At 44.3% G+C, this 9,302-nt stretch overlaps 1 pseudogene; it reads left to right on the forward strand.

The window, feature by feature from the left end:
• Positions 1–7,287: 7,287 nt before the first annotated feature.
• On the forward strand, positions 7,288–8,409 carry LOC101271538 (RNA-binding protein with multiple splicing 2-like; annotated as a pseudogene).
• Positions 8,410–9,302: the final 893 nt, after the last annotated feature.

Genomic DNA, 9,302 nt, shown 5'->3' on the forward strand with positions numbered 1-9,302 from the left:
CCATTTAGATCTCTGGTCCATTTTGAGTTAATTTTTGTATATTGTGCAAGGTATGGGTGAAAATGTTTTTTTGTTGTTTTTTTTAGCACGTGGGTATCCAATTGTTCTGGCACAATTTGTTGAAAAGATCATCCTTTACCACTAAATTGCGTCTGCATCTTTATTGAAAATTGGTTGTCTGTATTTGTGTGGATTTATTTCTGGACTCTTTAATCTGTTCTATGATTTGTCTATCTTTATTCCAGTACCACTGTCTTGGTAACTGTAGGCAGAGAGAAGTAACATATTAACCACCAATGAATGCAACTTAACTGTCAGTTGACTTCCTACTTCCTAACAGCTACGTGGAAATCCAGAGACTGTGGTAAAATATATTTAATGTGATAAGAAAAAGGAACTGTCAACCAGAGTTGTGTACCTACAAAAATTATCTTTCAAGAATAAGGGTCAATAAAGCCTTTTCAGTCAAACTGACATAAGATTGTTGGGTAAAAATAGAGGGGCCCCCACTGTAAGAAATTCTAATAGATGTTTTTCAGGGAAAAGGAAAATGATCCAAGGTGGGCCTGTGAGCCATGGCCGCTGAGCCTGCACGTCCGGAGCCTGTGCTCCGCAACAGGAGAGGCCACAACAGTGAGAGGCCCGCATACTGCAAAAAAAAAATAATAATAGTAATTGTGGTCTATTCTTATAATCAGTAATAGACATTTATGAACTACACCTGCTTGCATCCATATAGATGCAAAACTCAAAAGGTTAGTTTCATGTTATTTCATCTAGATCTAGTTTGCAGTTATGTACTTATTATTGAATGCTACTGCTTCATGTTGCATGCAAATGTGATGAGGGGGAAAGAAAAGCAAGGCTAGATCCAGAATTCAGGATTGTAGGAAAGGGTTAAGATCAGGGAGGCACTCACAGAGGACTGACAATGTTTCCACCTTTTTACCTGGGTGCTGGCTACAAGGTGTGGTTAGAATGACTCTAAGATGGCCCCGGTGATCTCTGTCCCTAGTGTTACACCTGTGATTATGTCACTGAATATTGCAGAAGGGATTTTACAGACATAGTTAAGGTTACTAATCAGTTGATTTTGACTTCATCCAAAGGGAGGTTGTCTGGGTGGTCAAACCTGATCACTTAAACTCTTTAAAAGCAAAGCATTTTCTCCAGCTAGATGCAGAGCAGGAAGTCAAGGATTCAAAGCATGAGAAGGATTTGACTGACACGCCACTGTTGTCCTGAAGACAGAGGGGCCACACGTTGAAGAAGTGAGGAGTTAAACCCTACAGCTGCAAGGAACACAATTCTGCCAACAAGGATGAGCCTGGAAGCGGATTCTTCCCCAGAGCTGCCAATGAGAATTCAGCCCAGCCATGACCTTGACCTCATCCTGTGATACCCTCAGCAGAGAACCCTGTCCCACCATGCTGGACTTCCATACAGAACTGGGAGCTAGTAAAAGGATGTTTCTTGTGGTAATGTGCTACAGAGCAATAGGAAACTAATATACATAGGCATTTAAATTGTTTGACTTATATGTACTTTTTACTTATTTTATACATAATCTTTAGTGTAATCTCATTATTTAATAAACTTTTTAATTTATAGAATTTAAAAAATTTATTTTTGAGATTTAATTGACATATAGTATTGTGTAAGTGTAAGGTGTACAAAGTGATGATTTGATACATTTACATATTAAAGAAAAAGCTAGCAATTAATTCTCTTGACTTTAGTGGGCCTTCTGAACAATGCAGGTGGGGGGGGGTAGTTGTGTGTGAAAAGAATGTAAAGATTTGGCCTACACAATAATGACAATGTGTCTTAAAGACAAATCATGGGTTATGGGCCATGCCCAAGACCATTTTTATCCTAAGTCTTTTATTAGATTGCATAAAGTTACAAAGCAAAGATTACAACACTGGGCCAAGAATGCAGACTGCTATTTATGGAGGCCCAGAATTTGGGAAATGATTCAGTCCTGTTTATTCTATGTAATGATGTTATTGTTGCACTAAACATAAGGGTTGTAAAGTGATTCTGTATGTCAGTTTAAGTGTGTAAATATTTCTGTTATGGCATCCTTATGTACACTGACCATGAATATTTTATTTTATAGTGTGCTTGAATTAAATCCATTATAACCAAAGAAGGCATTTGATCCTGGAGTAAAGCTGGCATGGCTGTACCCTGAACCCATCGAGCATGGAATTACTGCTACTAATACACGTGAAATATGAGCAAAAACCCTGGGGGCTTAAGACAGCAACTCCATTGACTCCAACAGACAGTCCAACAGATTTTAACAGATGTGAGATGAATGACATGAAACAAGTAAAACCCAACGTGAATCATCAGCCACAGGATGGCATTTGAATGCTAATGCATTTAAAGTCTGGAACAGTACTGTAACTTAAACACATACCTATTTTAATCTCTTCCCTTCCCCGGTCACTTTTTCTCATATCACCATGTGAGAAGGTCACAGCTTTAATTTCTCTGTAGCCTAAGAGTCATGAAACATTTTATTTTTCAACTTTTTATCTCTTGTGATGCTTAATTTTATGTGTCAATTTGACTGGGTCATGAGGTGCTCAGATATTTGGTCGCACATTATTCTGGGTGTTTCTGTGGGAGAATTTTTGGATGAGACTAACATTTAAATTGGTAGATTAAATAAAGCAGATTGCTCTTTATAACATGGGTGGGCCTCATTCAATCAGTTGAAGATGCTAATAAAGTTGATCCTTCTTTACATAAGAGAGAATTCTCCTGCCTGATGACCTCCAAACTGGAACATAAGCTCTTCCTGGTTCTACAGCAGCCTACTGGTCTTCAGACTCAAACTGGGACATCGGCTCTGCAAATTTTGGAGTTGCCAGCCTCCGTAATTCCAAAAGCCAATTCCTAATTATTTATCTATCTACCTATCTATCATATTGGTTCTGTTTCTCTGCAGAGTACTGACTACTATTATCTCTCAATTTATCGTGATTAACTGTCCACTATGGAAGTTCCATAAAAGCAAGAACTTTGTCTTGTTGCTATTAAATCTCTAATGTCTAGACTGGCTCTTAAAAATTATGCAAACGATTATTTGCTGGATGAAAGTGTCTTGGCAGGGAACAGTGATGTCTTTAGATGTTTTGGGGGTGGCACTGAAGGGGGACAAATATATCAGCTTTAGAAAATGGCATCTACTTGGGTGGATGCTGAAATCATTTCACAGTGATATGAAAAGCAAAATGTAAGAAAATTTTAAGAGAGTCAAGGCACATTGTTACTAAATGGGGAAGTTTATGTAAACTCTGCTAAAAGGAAAGCAGAATCTATTCCTGCGTTTTAAATGTTTATAGATATTTGGAAATTATATATGTTGGTAACAAAATTTGGGACTGTTCTCCTGAAGTTTTGGCCAGCACCAGAGCCTGCAATCACACGTTTCTGTTGCCCTAGAGACCCTCAGTCTCACCCATGTCATTCAGCTGAAAGCAAACCATAAAGAAATCAGTGTCAATTATGATTATAAATTCTGGTTGCCTTTCTTAGGAAAAGATGGAAAGATAGGAATCAAGGGAATGAATGAAAGGGAACTTTGTAAATATTTTGTTGACAGTGGTCCAGACTATGAATGTGAGTTGAGGGGACCACGTGTCATGATAGCTGCAAGTTCTGTTACGAATCACCATGTCTTAGTGCAATGTTACTATGATAAAGTGGGCGCATCCTCCATCATAACCAGTCTTACAAGATTTTTTTTTAATCGAATGAGCACTATATTCTGTGTAACTGACTGACTTAGTGGGCTTAACAGAATGAGGGTACAATCAGGAAACAACACTTTCTTTTCTCATCACTGCCTTTAAACCAACTCTCTGTGACCTCCCTTTGCTCTGCTCATCAGTGACGACTCATTTCCCTGCGTTTCAGCTCACTCTTGGCCGTGAGAACGGCCACATTTCCAGACACTGTTAGTCCAATCCAGTATAACGTAAAAGCTTCAGCCTCGCCTCCAGCCGCGAGCCTCTCCTGCTCTTCGGCCCGAAGCTGGGCTGCGGAACCCGCAGTGGGGCGGCGCCTTCACTAATGCTCCTGCTGGCCTCACACTTCTCCTCCCCTCACTCATGCTCTCCTAAGTGGAGGCGGGACAAGGAAGGAGGAAACGGGTTAGAGGAAAAAGGCAAAGTCCTCTTCATCCAGACGGTGCTGTTTACAGTTCTCTCTGCAACAGCGGGTTGCCCTCTGTCAGGCAGACCTCCAGACGCTGGCTCTTCTGGAGCATCTTAGTAAACTCTGCAGAGATGCCCAGTAGGGGCCTCTGCCCTGTATTATTTCCTGGCGCTCTCTGGCTGGCCCCTTCCATCTTCGTCCTGTTTCCCGCTTGCCCAGCACAATACCCCGCCTCTTTCTCAAGGTCTCCTCGTCTGGCCTGAAAGTCCCCTGGTTGTGGGCCTTTCAAGATGGCACATGCTCAATTGCCCGCCAAGCATCCCGGGGAACTCGAATTCCCCAGGCAGCGAGAGTGCAGACTACTGCCCACTGCAGCCTCCACCGTCCGGGTGCCATGCAGTCTGCCCCGGACGCCTCCTGCCTTCAGACTCTTCCAGCTGGGAAGCAGACACCGCCAGTCTCTTCAAGTGTTCTCCACAGAGCCACCCTGACCTGGCTTGGGGTGGGGATCAAGCTCTCCCTTTCCCCACGGAGGGGTGTCGCAGCTGAGTGCTGGCCACCTAACTGCGCACCTGGAGGATGCTCCCAGACTGGGCTCCCCTTTGACTGAGCTCCAGTCACACCCTTGAACTCTGGGCCTCTCAGGCCTCTGTCTCTGCCTGGGTCCTGGGAGGTGCCAGGGCAGTGGATTCACATGGTCATATGAGTTTAAACACTTGCACAAGTAAGATATTTTAATTTTTGAATGAGGAGACCGTCAAATTGTATACATTCAGGCCCCACCAAACCTGGTAACCTCACCTCCTGTGGGAAAGAGCTCAGGCTCGCAGTGAATTGTTCCCTATTCAAGGAAGACCAAGAGTAGAAGGATGGGTGGCTCATGACCCCCCAAATTGTCCTATGTTATCATTAAGAAACTGACTTGCAGGGTTCGAGCTGATTGGGACTTACATTTGGTTGAAATTTGGGCAAGACTGCTTTTACTTGTCCTCAGTACTCTAGGTAACTTAGCAGCCAAGTGGAACATATATTACCTATCAATCTATCTAGCTGTCTATAAATCCAGATAAACTAAGCAATGAAAAGGGAATACACACGTATCACAGGCATTTCCTTGTCATTACACACTCATCGCTCTCATCCCACTTTCCCTAAGACTGTGCCATTATCATTACTCCCTAGTCATTGACATTTGGACTCTTGTAATTTTCCTTTATTATAAAGTACTACTTTTATGCAATTTTTACCATCCCACAAGGCCATACAAATTTACCCTCACCAAGACCATATGATAATAGCCATTTTCTCTCACCCTTGATGACATCAAGTGCTATAAATCTTTTAATTTTTGCCAGATATATAGGCCTCAAACTCTATCTCCTTCCTTTAGCTTAAAAAATATTTATAAATGAAATTGAGCATTTCTTGCATACGTGTACAGAACTTGAACTTCTATTTCTTCTAGAGTGAAGTCATACTTTTTCCTTTCCTTTCTGTTCTGACTCTGGAAGTCCTATTAGGTCAATGTTAGTACAGACTGAGTGAGATGTTTAACACTCAAGTTCTTCAAGAGGCTGTCAAGTGGCATCACCCTGTTGCGGGTTACTGCACTTAGCGTGGTTTCATCCACACACAAGGGATGCTTTTTATGCAGACGAGCAGTTGTACAGCATCAGTCAGGGCTGAGATTCCCTAGTGCGGCTGCTGTGTGGGCTGGTGAGCCTGAGCCAGACGGTGCTGTGGAGGCTTCTGTGACAGGAAGGGGTTTTTCTCTTCTCGTTTGTTTTTATTGGGGTCGAGTTGCTTTACAGTGTTGTATTAGTTTCTGCTGTCCAGTGAAGTGAATCAGCCAGATGTACACATATAGCCCCTCCCTCTTGCACCTCCCTCCCCACCCATCCCACCCATCTAGGTTGTCACAGAACACCGTGCTGAGCTCCCTGAGCTATACAGCAGGTTCCCACTAGCTCTCTGTTTTACACATGGTGGTGTATTTATGTCAAATCTAATCTCCCAGTTCATCCTGCCCTCCGCTTCCACCCGTGTCTGCACGTCCGTTCTCTACATCTGTATTTCTATTCCTGCCCTGCAAATAGGTTCATCTGTACCATTTATCCACATTCCACATATATGTGTTAATATACGATATCTGGTTTTCTCTTTCTTTCTTCACTCTGTATGACAGACTCTAGGTCCATCCACATCTCTGCAAATGACCCAATCTCATTTCCTTTTATGGCTGAGTAATATTCCATCATATATAGGTACCACATCTTCTTTATCCATTCATCTTTGATGGACATTTAACTTGTTCCCATGTCCTGGCTATTGTAAATAGTGCTGCAATGAACATTGAGGTGCATGTGTCTTTTTGAATTATGGTTTTCTCAGGGTATATGCCCAGTAGTGGATTGCTGAGTCGTATGGTAGTTCTATTTGTAGTTTTTTAAGGAACCTCCATGCTGTTCTCCACAGTGGCTGTGTCAGTTCACATTCCCACCAGCAGTGCAGGAGGCTCCCTTTTCTCCACAGCCTCTCCAGCATTTGTTGTTTCTAGACTTTTTGATGATGGCCCTTCTGACCAGTGTGAGGTGACACCTCATTGTAGTTTTCATTTGCATTTCTCTAATGATTAGTGATGTTGAGCAGCTTTTCATGTGCCTCTTGGCCATCTGTATGTCTTTTTTGGTGAAATGTCTACTTAGGTCTTCTGCCCATGTTTTGATTGGCTTGTTTGGTTTTTTTGGGTATTGAGCTGCATGAGCTGCTTGTATATTTTGGAGATTAATCCTTTGTCCGTTGCTTCGTTTGCAAATATTTTCTCTCATTCTAAGGGTTGTCTTTTCATCTTGTTTATGGTTTCCTTTTCTGTGCAAAAGCTTTTAAGTTAACTTATGTCATATTCACTTATTTTTATTTTCATTGCTCTAGGAGGTGGGTCGTAAAAGATCGTGCTGTGGGTTCCGGTTCCCAGTGCCTCACCCCCTCCCCACCTCTTGCACCCGCCAAACTTGATGTGACCCAGTCCGACGCTGCGGCTGCCCCCCCACAGCCCCTCACCCCGAAGCGCCCAGCTCCCCTCGCCCCTTCCCACCTCTGCTCCACCCCCGCAGCATGAGCAGCCCAAAGCCAGGCGGCGAGCACAGCACCAGCACGGGCTCGGGCTCCAGCGGTACCCCGGAGGAAGAGGAGGTCCGGACGTGGGCTCCCTGTGCATATTAAACCCAGAGAACTCTACCTGCTCTTCAGGCCATTCAGGGGTATGAAGGGTCCCTGATCAAGCTCACATGGAGACAGCCTGTTGGTTCTGTGATCTTTGACAGCCGGGCAGGAACAGAAGCAGCCAAGAATGCATTGAATGGTATTCGCTTTGACCCCGAGAACCCGCAGACCCTGAGGCGAGAGTTTGCCAAAGCCAACACCAAGATGGCCAAGAACAAGCTAATGGCTACACCAAATCCCACCAATGCTCACCCCGCCCTAGGAGCACACTTCATCGCACAATACCCCTATGACCTGATGGGGGCCACTCTGATTCCCGCATCCCTAGATGCCTGGGCCCCCTACCCTCTGTACACCACAGAGCTGACCCCAGCCATCTCACATGCTACGTGTACCTACCCAGCCACCACTGCTGCTGCCGCTGCCGCCCTACATGGTCAGGTGCACTGGTACCCTTCCTCTGATACCACCCAGCAAGAATGGAAATATCGTCAGTTCTGTTAGTTCTTCAGTCTGGTCACCACGGCTCGAAGCCCCCGCCCCAGTGGGGAGGAAGCCACCCTGAGCTTCCACTGCCCCCAGGCGGCCCGTGCAGAGCTGCTGCTTCCCTCCAAAGACTGAGTTTTAAGCCCGACTCAGTGGACTGTTTTGTTTCCTTTCTCTCCTTTTCCTCAGCCCTGTCCTGCCCCAAAGCCCCTCTCCAAGGCCTCACAGCAGGATTCAGGGGCCTTCTCACCAGGACACCCAGACCCAGCTCGGAGGTCTCATTGGGACTCAGCAAGGCCTGACCCCCAGTCCAAATTTGTTTCCACAGCCCCGCCTCAAAGAAATGAGGTGTTTAATTTTGCATGTTTTCCTGGCATGAATTAAGACACTTAAACTGGTATATATGTGAGTGTACAGTTTGTTCTCACATTTTGTCACCATAGCAACAAGTCCTGCCCACTAATGGTTCATCATTCCCTGCCCCTCTCCCCTCACCCCCTCTCCTGCACCCACCCTGCTTCAGTGTGGACCAAGTCTTGCAGCCAGTTCCGCCCGGCGGCTGGTGCCCTCCATCATCCACACACTTCCAGGCTGAACAGGAAGGACCAACCAGCCAAGACAGCGTTTTCTTGGTCATTTCAAATCGGGGTCCTCTGCTTCCTCCCTCTCAGATGGGCCAACAGCCATTAGGAAAAGCCTTTCTCTGCCCAATTTCGCTTACCTCTCCACGGCGCACCCCACCCTTGCCATGGCTCCTCATTATTTCCAAACTTCAAAACCAACCAAAAAGTGAAAGTATTTTTGTACCCTGTGTAACGAAATATTTATGCAACATAAAGGATTTTTCGTGTGTGTGTGCAATTAATTATTGAAGAGACCTTGTCCGCCCTGTCCGATAAGTTTAACATTTTAGCTTGAGGCATGAAGAAGAAAAGGGTTTCCGTTCTCCAGCAGTGAGCCTTAGCGTCAGCCATTAGTTTAAGAAAAATGAAGGAAAATTGTGCAATTTTTTGTTTCGTGAGCACATCAGTGCATTGCCTTTGGCTGCAGCTGTGGCTGTCTTGCCATTTTCAGACCTGGGAGACAAGGTGGCTATTGTAATTGCTGATCCTGTGAGCATGTGAGACTGGATAATATATGGAATGCAAAATTTAAAAATCATCAAAAAAGAAAGACCTTGCTGTGATTTATGTTATAGAGAGTTTTTCCAGTTTTCCTCTAAGAGTTCTACAGTGTCTGGCCTTACATTTAGGTATTTAATCCATTTTGAGTTTATTTTTGTGCATGGTGTTAAGGAGTGCTCTAATTTCATTCTTTTACATGTAGTTGCTCAGTTTTCCCAGCACCAACTATTGAAGAGACTGTCTTTTCTCCATTGTATATTCCTGCCTCCTTTGTCATAGATTAGGTGACCATATGTG

This window comes from Orcinus orca, chromosome 2 (genome assembly GCF_937001465.1).
Source record: "Orcinus orca chromosome 2, mOrcOrc1.1, whole genome shotgun sequence".
NCBI lineage: Eukaryota > Metazoa > Chordata > Mammalia > Artiodactyla > Delphinidae > Orcinus > Orcinus orca.